This window comes from Rhinopithecus bieti, unplaced genomic scaffold (genome assembly GCF_001698545.2).
Source record: "Rhinopithecus bieti isolate Rb0 unplaced genomic scaffold, ASM169854v2 scaffold_3767, whole genome shotgun sequence".
Taxonomy (NCBI): domain Eukaryota; kingdom Metazoa; phylum Chordata; class Mammalia; order Primates; family Cercopithecidae; genus Rhinopithecus; species Rhinopithecus bieti.
Window position 1 is genome coordinate 256,177 of NW_016804149.1, and position 9,443 is coordinate 265,619.

Consider the following 9,443-nt stretch of genomic DNA (forward strand, 5'->3'; position numbering starts at 1 on the left):
GTCCGCTTGGTGCAGAGATGAGTTCAATTCCTGGATATCCTTGTTAACTTTCTGTCTCATTGATCTGTCTAATATTGACAGTTGGGTGTTAAAGTCTCCCACTATTATTGTGTGGGAGTCTAAGTCTCTGTGTAGGTCTCAAGAACTTGCTTTATGAATCTGGGTGCTCCTGTGTTGGGTGCATATATATTTAGGATAGTTAGCTCTTCCTGTTGAATTGATCCCTTTACCATTATGTAATGCCCTTCTTTGTCTTTTTTTTATCTTTGTTGGTGTAAAGTCAGTTTTATCAGGACTAGGATTGAAACCCCTGGTTTTTTTTTTTCTGTCCATTTTCTTGGTAAATATTCCTCCATTCCTTTATTTTGAGCCTATGTGTGTCTTTGCACGTGAGATGGGTCTCCTGAATACAGCACCCCGATGGGTCTTGAATCTTTATCCAATTTGCCAGGCTGTGTCTTTTAATTGGGACATTTAGCCCATTTACCTTTAAGGTTAATATTGCTATGTGTGAATTTGATCTTGTCATTATGATTCTAGCTGTTCATTTTGCACATTTACTAATGCAGTTTCTTCATAGTGTCATTGGTCTTTATATTTTGGTATGTTTTTGGAGTGGCTGGTACCGGTTTTTCCTTTCCATGTTTAGTGCTTCCTTCAGGAGCTCTTGTTAAGCAGGCCTGGTGGTGACAAAATCTCTCAGCATTTGCTTGTCTGTAAAGGACTTTATTTCTCCTTCACTTATGAAACTTTGTCTGGCTGGATATGAAATTCTGGGTTGAAAATTCTTTTCTTTAAGAATGTTGAATATTGCTCCCACTTTATTCTGGCTTGTAGGGTTTCTGCAGAGAGATTTGGTGTTAGTCTGAAGGGCTTCCCTTTGTAGGTAACCCGACCTTTCTCTCTGACTTCCCTTAACATTTTTTCCTTCATTTCAACCATGGTGAACCTGACAATTATGTGCTTGGGGTTGCTCTTCTCGAGGAGTATGTTTGTGGTGTTCTCTGTATTTCCTGAATTTGAATGTTGTTCTGTCTTGCTAGGTTGGGGAAGTTCTCCTGGATAATATCCTGAAGTGTGTCTTCCAACTTGGTTCCATTCTCCCTGTCACTGTCAGGTACACTAATCAAGCATAGGTTTAGTCTTTTCACATAGTCCTGTATTTCTTGGAGTTTTTGTTCATTCCTTTTCATTCTTTTTTCTCTGATCTTGTCTTCACACTTTATTTCATTAAGTTGATCTTCAGTCACTGATATCCTTTCTTCCACTTGATCGATTTGGCTATTGATACTTGTGTATGCTTCATAAAGTTCTTGTGCTATGTTTTTCAGCTCCATCAGGTCATTTATGTCTTCTCTAAACTGGTTATTCTAGTTAGCAATTCCTCTAACCTTTTTTCAAGGTTCTTAGCTTCCTTGCATTGGGTTAGAACGTGCTCCTTTAGCTTGGAGGACTTTGTTATTACCCACCTTCTGAAGTCTACTTCTGTCAATTCATCAAACTCATTCTCCATCTAGTTTTGTTCCCTTGTTGGTGAGGAGTTGTGATCCTTTGGAGGAGAAGGGACATTCTGGTTTTTGGAATTTTCAGCCTTTTGCACTGGTTTTTCCTCATCTTTGTGAATTTATCTATCTTTAATCTTTGATGCTGTTGATTGGATGGAGTTTTTGCGTGGGCATCCTTTTCGTTGATGTTGATGTTATTGCTTCCTGTTTGTTAGTGTTGCTTCTAACAGGCCTCTCTTCTGCAGGTCTTCTGGAATTTGCTGGGGTTCCACTCCAGTCCCTATTTGCCTGGGGGTCACCAGTGGAGGCTGCAGAACAGCAAAGATTGCTGCCTGCTTCTTCCTCTGGAAGTTTCATCCCAGAGGGGCACCCACTAGATGCCAGCTGGAGCTCTCCTGAATGATGTGCCAGTTGACCCCTGCTGGGAAGTATCTCCCAGTCAGGAGGCAGGGGAGTCAGGGACCCACTTGAGGAAGCAGTCTGTCCCTTAGCAGAGCTCAAGTGCTGTGCTGTGAGATCTGCTGCTTTCTTAAGAGTCAGCAGGCAGGAACATTTAAGTCTGCTGAAGCTGCACCCAGAGCCGCCCCTTCCCCCAAGTGCTCTGTCCCAGGGAGATGGAAGTTTCAGTCTGCTGCCTTTCTTTCAGAGATGCCCAGAGAGGTGGAATCTGGAGAGGCAGTCTGGCTACAGTGGCTTTGCTGTAATGTGGTGGGTTCTGCCAGTATGAAGTTCCTAGCGGCTTTGTTTACACTGTGAGGGGAAAACCGCCCACTCAAGCCTCAGTAATGGCCGGTGCCCCTCCCCGAATCAAGCTACAGGGTCCCAGGTCGACCTGAGCTTACTGGACTCTGTGGGAGTGAGACCCACTGAACAAGACCGCTTGGCTCCCTGGCTTCAGCCCCCTTTCCAGAGGAGTGAATGGTTCCATCTCGCTGGGGTTCCAGGTGTCACTGGGGTGCAAAAAAAAAAAAACTGCTGCAGCTAGCTCAGTGTCTGCCCAAATGGCCACCCAGTTTGTGCTTGAAACCCATGGCCCTGGTGGCCTAGGCACTTGAGGGAATCTTTTGGTCTACGGGTTGCAAAAACCATGGGAAAAGCATAGTATCTGAGCTGGACAGCACCTTCCCTCACAGCACAGTCTCTCATGGCTTCCCTTTGCTAACGGAGAGAATTCCCAGGCCCCTTACACTTCTTGGGTGAGGTGACACCACACTCTGCTCGGCTTGCCTTCCATGGGCTGCACCCACCGTCTAAGCAGTCCCAATGAGATGAACCAGGGAATCTGGCAAGATGGCTGAATAGCAACTGCTCCGGTCTGCAGCTCCCAGCAAGACCAATGCAGAAGGCAGGTGATTTCTGTGTTTCCAACTGGAGAATCCGTAACTTTAAGAGACTTAAATGCTATGCTATCTGGAATTTGCTTCAAAATAAATGGGAGTGTATAATTGGGTAGGGAAATAGATAAAACTGATTTGGTTATGGATTGATCACTACTGACACTGGGTATGAATAATAATAGTTTATTATGCCATTTTCTCTAATTTTGTATATGTTTAAATTTTTCCATAAAAAGAAGTTAAGGATAAAATATTATGTCAGATGCTTAACCAGGTCTTCAGTATCAATAGATTATCAAATGTTGTAGAGTCTGACAGCGCTAATATATGCTCCAGCAATTCCACTGCTAACTATATACTGAAAAGAAAGGAAATCAGGTTATTGAAGAGATATCTGCACTGTCATGTTTATTGCAAACCTCTTCACAATAGCCAAGATTTAGAAGCAACTTAAGTGTCCATCAACAGAAGGATGAATAAAGAAAATATGGTACATATACACAATGAAGTACTATTCAGCCATAAAAAAGAATGAGATCCTGTCATTAGCAACAACATGGATGGAACTGGAGAATGTCACGTTAAGTGAAATAAGCCAGTCACAGAAAGACAAACTTCACATGTTCTCACTTATTTGTGGGAGCCTAAAGTTAAAACAATTGAACTCACAGAGATAGACAGTAGAAAGACAGTTATCAGAGGCTGGAAGGGGTAGTGAGGAGGTGGGCACAGGGGAAAGTGGGGATTGTTAGTGGGTACAAAAAATAGTTAGAAAGAATGAATAAAACCTAGTATTTGATAGCACAGTAGGGTGACTATAGTCAATAATAATTTAATTGTACATTTTAAGATAACTAAAAGAGTATAATTGGATTGTTTGTAATACAAAGGATACATTTTGAAGGGATGGATACCCAATTTACCCTAATGTAACTATTACACATTGCATGCCTATGTCAAAAATATCCTCTATACATCATAAATATATATACCTACTACGCACCCCCCAAAATTAAAATTAAAAACTATAAAAGGCCTGGCTCACACCTGTAATCCCAGCACTTTCAGGGAATGAAGCAGGAGAATCATCTGAGCCTAGGAGTTTGAGACCAGCCTTGGCAACATAGCAAGATCTTGTCTCTACTAAAAATTCAAAAAATTAGCCAGGTATGGTGGTATGCACCTGTAGTCCCAGCTACTTGGGAGGCTGAGACAGGAAGATTGCATGAGCCCATGAGGTCACGGCTGCCTTGAGCTGTGATCTTGCTATTGCACTCCAACCTGGGTGACAAAGCAAGACCGTGTCTCAACGAATTTTTTTAAATTTTAAATACACAATCTGGAGAATCAATTTGTGTATTTCATAATATCAATATGAAACCTGGATGTACTTCCTATAAATAAAAGGTAATTTTATATAACTATAAAATTGTAAGTCCATACAACTTAAGTATATAAAATTCAGATGGATTAATTTATTTTAATTGTATATAAATTATATTCATTAAAATGCAAATTCAGTGCACAATAATGAGCACTACATAAGATGCATTCAATACAAATGTACATGAATATAATTAAGAGTTAATTATAACTATAATTTATTCCTTATTCATGTGAGATTATAGCTTTGAATTTAAACGGGTGAAATAGGACTCATCGAACCACGCAGTATCCTTCAGTAGGCAATACTCTTGCAAATCAGTGTCTCAGTTTTATTTGAAAACACATGGAACTTAGATAATCAAGGATTTTTCTAGAGGGAAAAAACTAAAACAATTAACTTTTTCAAATTTTATACTTGTGTATTCTTTCAAATATCTACTCCACAGTTGAATTCTGTGCTTTCCTCGGGTTAGGGACTGTTCCAGGCACCAGTGATAGACACAGCCTCTCTACTTTAGATTCACATTCTATGAATAGAAAAACATATGCAAAATATTAGTACAATATAACCTCATATCTTACAAAAATTAATAGGATATGAGAGATAATGCAATTCCTTAATCCATGCATATACGTTTTATAAGACCTGTGACACCATATTACTTGTATTAATTTGAAACACACAGCACAATAGAGTTTTCTAAGATACACGTGTATCGAAAGATATACCAAAATATCAGAGTTCAGCCATCTGTGGGATATGGGGAAAACAGCAAGGGTGTGGGGATGGAAGCTAAAAAGAAAAAAAATGAAATAGTAGCATGTCAAAAACTAAAGATAATTAATAACTCAATTACCTGCTACCAGAGGCAAAATGGTGGTGGATAAGGTGGAATGTGTGAAGGGAGGAAAAAGGGAAAGGCTGTCTAGAAGTATTACAGACCATTTCTACTCACACTCCATTGATGATCATTGTGACGTGGGCATATCTGAGTGCAAGGAGGAGGGGAAGGAGTCCTGAGCCCAGCAAAGTGTCTCCCAGAAACAACACTCCATATTTTACAATAAAGAGCACATGTTTGGCAGAAAGCCAGATTTTCTGCTTAGCTGCCAAAAGCTGCTGAGCTTAAAACCATGTTCAAAGATTTATAGTAAAAGGAATTTGCCAACCAGCAGACCCAGTTCAAATGAAGTGAAGTAATTTGCTATTATTGGTACCTTGCATGGATTTTCTCATTTAATGCCTATGTTAACCCTGTGAAATAGGTATTGTCATATCCAAACCTTAAAATGAGGAAACTGAAATGCCAAGAGGTTATCCAACTTGCCCAGTGTCACATAGTCAGCAAGTCAAAGAGCCAGGGATTCCAAATATTATACTTTCGACGTCTGTATGTTCTCCAGGCTCCAGGAGACACATGCAAGCTCTTTAAGTGGTCTCCTTAATGCCTTTCTTACTTGGTTTATGATGAAGAGAAAGCAGTCCTCTCCTTATCCCACATTACATTATGAATGGAGCCTGGGAGTGATACAAGAACATTCCAAATGTATCTGAAGGAATCTCTTTTTCTTTCCTCTTTTCTCTCTCTGCCACCGCCCCCCGCCCCCGCCCACATCACCTTCCCCATTCATAAGGTGAAGGTGAATGATCACTAATACTTGTTTCATAGTCTCCTTCTCACATATTTAGGATATTGGAAAACTATTGCATTGGCCACTTTTGTCATGTTCTCAGCCTTTCGAACCTCATTTAACATTTTGCTTATTTTCTATTTTCACCACTGGACTCTAAGCCTCCTTGGAGGCAGTCTAGTCCAACAGGCAATTGTCAAAAGAATACTGTATCAGGCACTGTGGTTCGGGGCAGGGCATGGAGGTATAAGAAGGCATCATAGCCTGGGCTCTGAAGTTGCTGGCATTCTAGAGCAGCATGTCCAGAAGAGCTTTCTGAGATGACGAGGTATTCTATATCTGCATGTTTCAATGTAGTAGCCAGTAGCCATTGGCAAAATTCACACGATGGTATTTCAGAATGCATATTTAGGTGCATATTTATATATTAAGTAAAAGATATGCAAGGAAGTGATTGCCACAGTCAGGCTGAGAGTTGTCTCTGGGGGAGGGTTATGGAGCTGCTTTGGAGAGGCAGCAGTATTATTTGTCATAACGTGCATGGTGGTTACACAAGCATTTGTTTTAAATGTTTGTTAAAGTTGGATTATATTTAATAGTAAAAAGTCTTTAAGATGACTATTCTGTTTTCAAAAAGTTAATACTGGATATGATAGTTAAGATCAGTTCTTCTATAAGCTCATAATGTAATTTCACCATTTTTATGGGCATCACTTTAGTTGGTTTTCTAATCTTAAGTAAGCAAGTGTTTGTAATTTTTTATATCAGAATGCATTTGATTTTTAAAAATGTTTCTCTTCTCCATGAAGGTAGTTTAATTAATTCTTTGTCTTAGGATTCAGAAGTGGATAAAACCGGCTTTTAAAATGTTTTATTTGTAAGAACATTTGAAAGCTGCAGCTATTTGGAGATTATTTTGAATTTACAACACTACAGCTTGGTTATTTGAAAAGGTTGATTTCACTCTGCCACAAAATTGATTCTTTTCCAATCTGGAGACCTCAAGATGTTCTGATCTTGGAGAAAATTGCTAGTAGAATAAAAATGGCTAACACTGAGAACACTATGTCCCACATTTTTCTTTGCCAACTTTAAATAATGCTTAGAATAGATTACAGCATCAGTTCTCCAACATTTTCTCCTTGAGACTTCCTTCCTACCACCCTTCATGGTCAATAAAAGGATTCCAGAAGAGTCAGTTCTTAATTAGCAAAAGGAAAGGCCTAGAAAAGAGTAGCTTAATCTGAAGATAAGTCTTCTGTCAGTGACAGACCAGTCCAATCTCGATAAAGATGTGTGAAAACCTTTTATCGACATCATTTAATAAGACAGTAAAGCAACACCATCAAAGCATCTCAACATGAAACATCAACCAAATAGTCATTGGTTCTGGATATAGACAAACTTGGTAGGGCATATTTTCTTCCAAATGCTTCCTTACCTTTTACTCATGGCATTTTTTTTTTTTTTTTTCTTTTGTTTTTTTTTTTTTTTTTTTTTTTTTTTTTTTTTTTTTTTTAAGAGACGGAGCCTCACTCTGTTACCCAGGCTGGAATGCAGTGGCATGATTATAGCTCACTGCAGCCTCCAACTCCTGGGCTCAAGCAATCCTCCAAGCTCAGCCTCTTGAGTAGCTGGGGACTCAACATGTTGCCCAGGCTGGTCTCGAACTCCTGCCCTCAAACTCCTGCCCTCAAGCACTCCTCCCCACTTGGCATCCCAAAGTGCTAGAATTACAGGCATGAGTCACTGCACCTAGCCCTTATTCAGGACCTTTTTTTTTTTAACCAATTAGGATTTTCACTTTGCTGATAAAGTATGTAATTTTGGCAAAACAGATTATACATACATTTCTATAAATTTATATATGTATAAAAATATTCATCAAATGTACCATCATGTCAAAAGATAATAAGAAAGGCGATGCTGAAGTAGATTTCTGACTTCTCCAGTAGTTAATTATATAATGGTGTTTTGCCACTCTAGGTTGTCTGAATTTGATGAGCAGAACCATAATAATCACTGATACCTTTGCCAATGGTAATTATTGTTATTATTTTGCATTTTAGTAGAGAGGGGTTTCACCATAATGGTCAGGCTGGTCTCGAACTCCTAACCTCAGGTGATCCACCTGCCTCGGACTCCCAAAGTCCTGGAATTGCAGGTGTGAGCCAGCATGCCCAGCCCAACAACAGTAATTATTACGAAGACAGGTAAACATTTCACTTAGGCATGCATTAAGCTTCATATCATATTATGACGTTTGCAGTCCTTGGTTTGATTGGTATGTTTAAGAATCCACATGAACCAAGTTAGAGTTGTCCTCTTTAAACACAGGTGTGAAAATTGCTAACCTTCTCAAAGCTTTCTTACATTCCCGTTAATTGTAAGACCAAAAAAAGTTTCTCCTTTCTTAGTAATAGAATATCTACATATCTAGTAGGTTACATTTCTGAGTATGTAAAATTACATACATAAATATCAGTTGAAATCTATGTGCTCATTTTAATATATTTTCTAATTTTATTTTCAACAATCTAATCTATTGCTATTTCTTCACTAACGCTTTTTTTGTTTGTTTGTTTGAGACAGGGTCTCACTCTGTCACCCAGGCTGGAGTGCAGTGGCGTGATCTCAGCTCACTGCAACTTCGCCTCCCGGGTTCAAGCAATCCTCCCACCTCAGCCTCCCGAGCAGCTGGGACTACAGGTGCACGCCACCATGCCTGGCTAATTTTTGTATTTTTTTGTAGAAATGAGGTTTCACCATGTTGACCATACTGGTCTTGAACTCCTAGACTAAGTGATCTGCCTGCCTCGGCCTCCCAAACTGCTGGGATTACAGGCATGAACCACCGCACCTGGCCTGCTAATGCTTTTTAACTTTTGTTGTTGTTGTTTGTTTGTTTGTTTATTTTTGAGGCAGAGTCTCGCTCTGTCGCCAGGCTGGAGTGTAGTGGCACAATCTTGGCTCACTGCAACCTCCGCCTCCCAGATTCAAGTGATTCTCCTGCCTCAACCTCCCAGGTAGCTGGGACTACAGGCACACACCACCACATCCGGCTAATTTTTGTATTTTTAGTAGAAATGGTTTCACCACGATGGCCATGATGGTCTCGATCTCTTTTAACTTTTTAAAATTTTGCAATTTCTTCTTCCACTCCTTAACCTCTTTTTTTCTTCTTTCTCTAGGTGCTTGTTAATTATCACCTGGGTCAGAAAGAATCCTTGTAGGCACTTTGAGAAAAGATAACATTTCCTTCCTTGAATAATTTAAAGGAATGAATAGGTTTGTCCAAGATCATATTTATTATTACTTTAGGTCAAACTATTTGAAATTGCTGTTTTTTTAAATTTAATTTTAAAAAAACAAAACCCATTGAAATGTAGCAACAAGCATTGCCCTACATTATTTTTTTTTTTAGCTCCCTATCTCATCTTCTTTTTCATAATATTTCTATGAATCTTATGTATCTTATGGTCCAGGCATACTGGTCTAGTCATTGTACCCCCAATACATTCTGCTTCTAATCAATGGTTCACCTCACTCAGAATGCCCTCCTTGCAACCTACCAATAACCTAC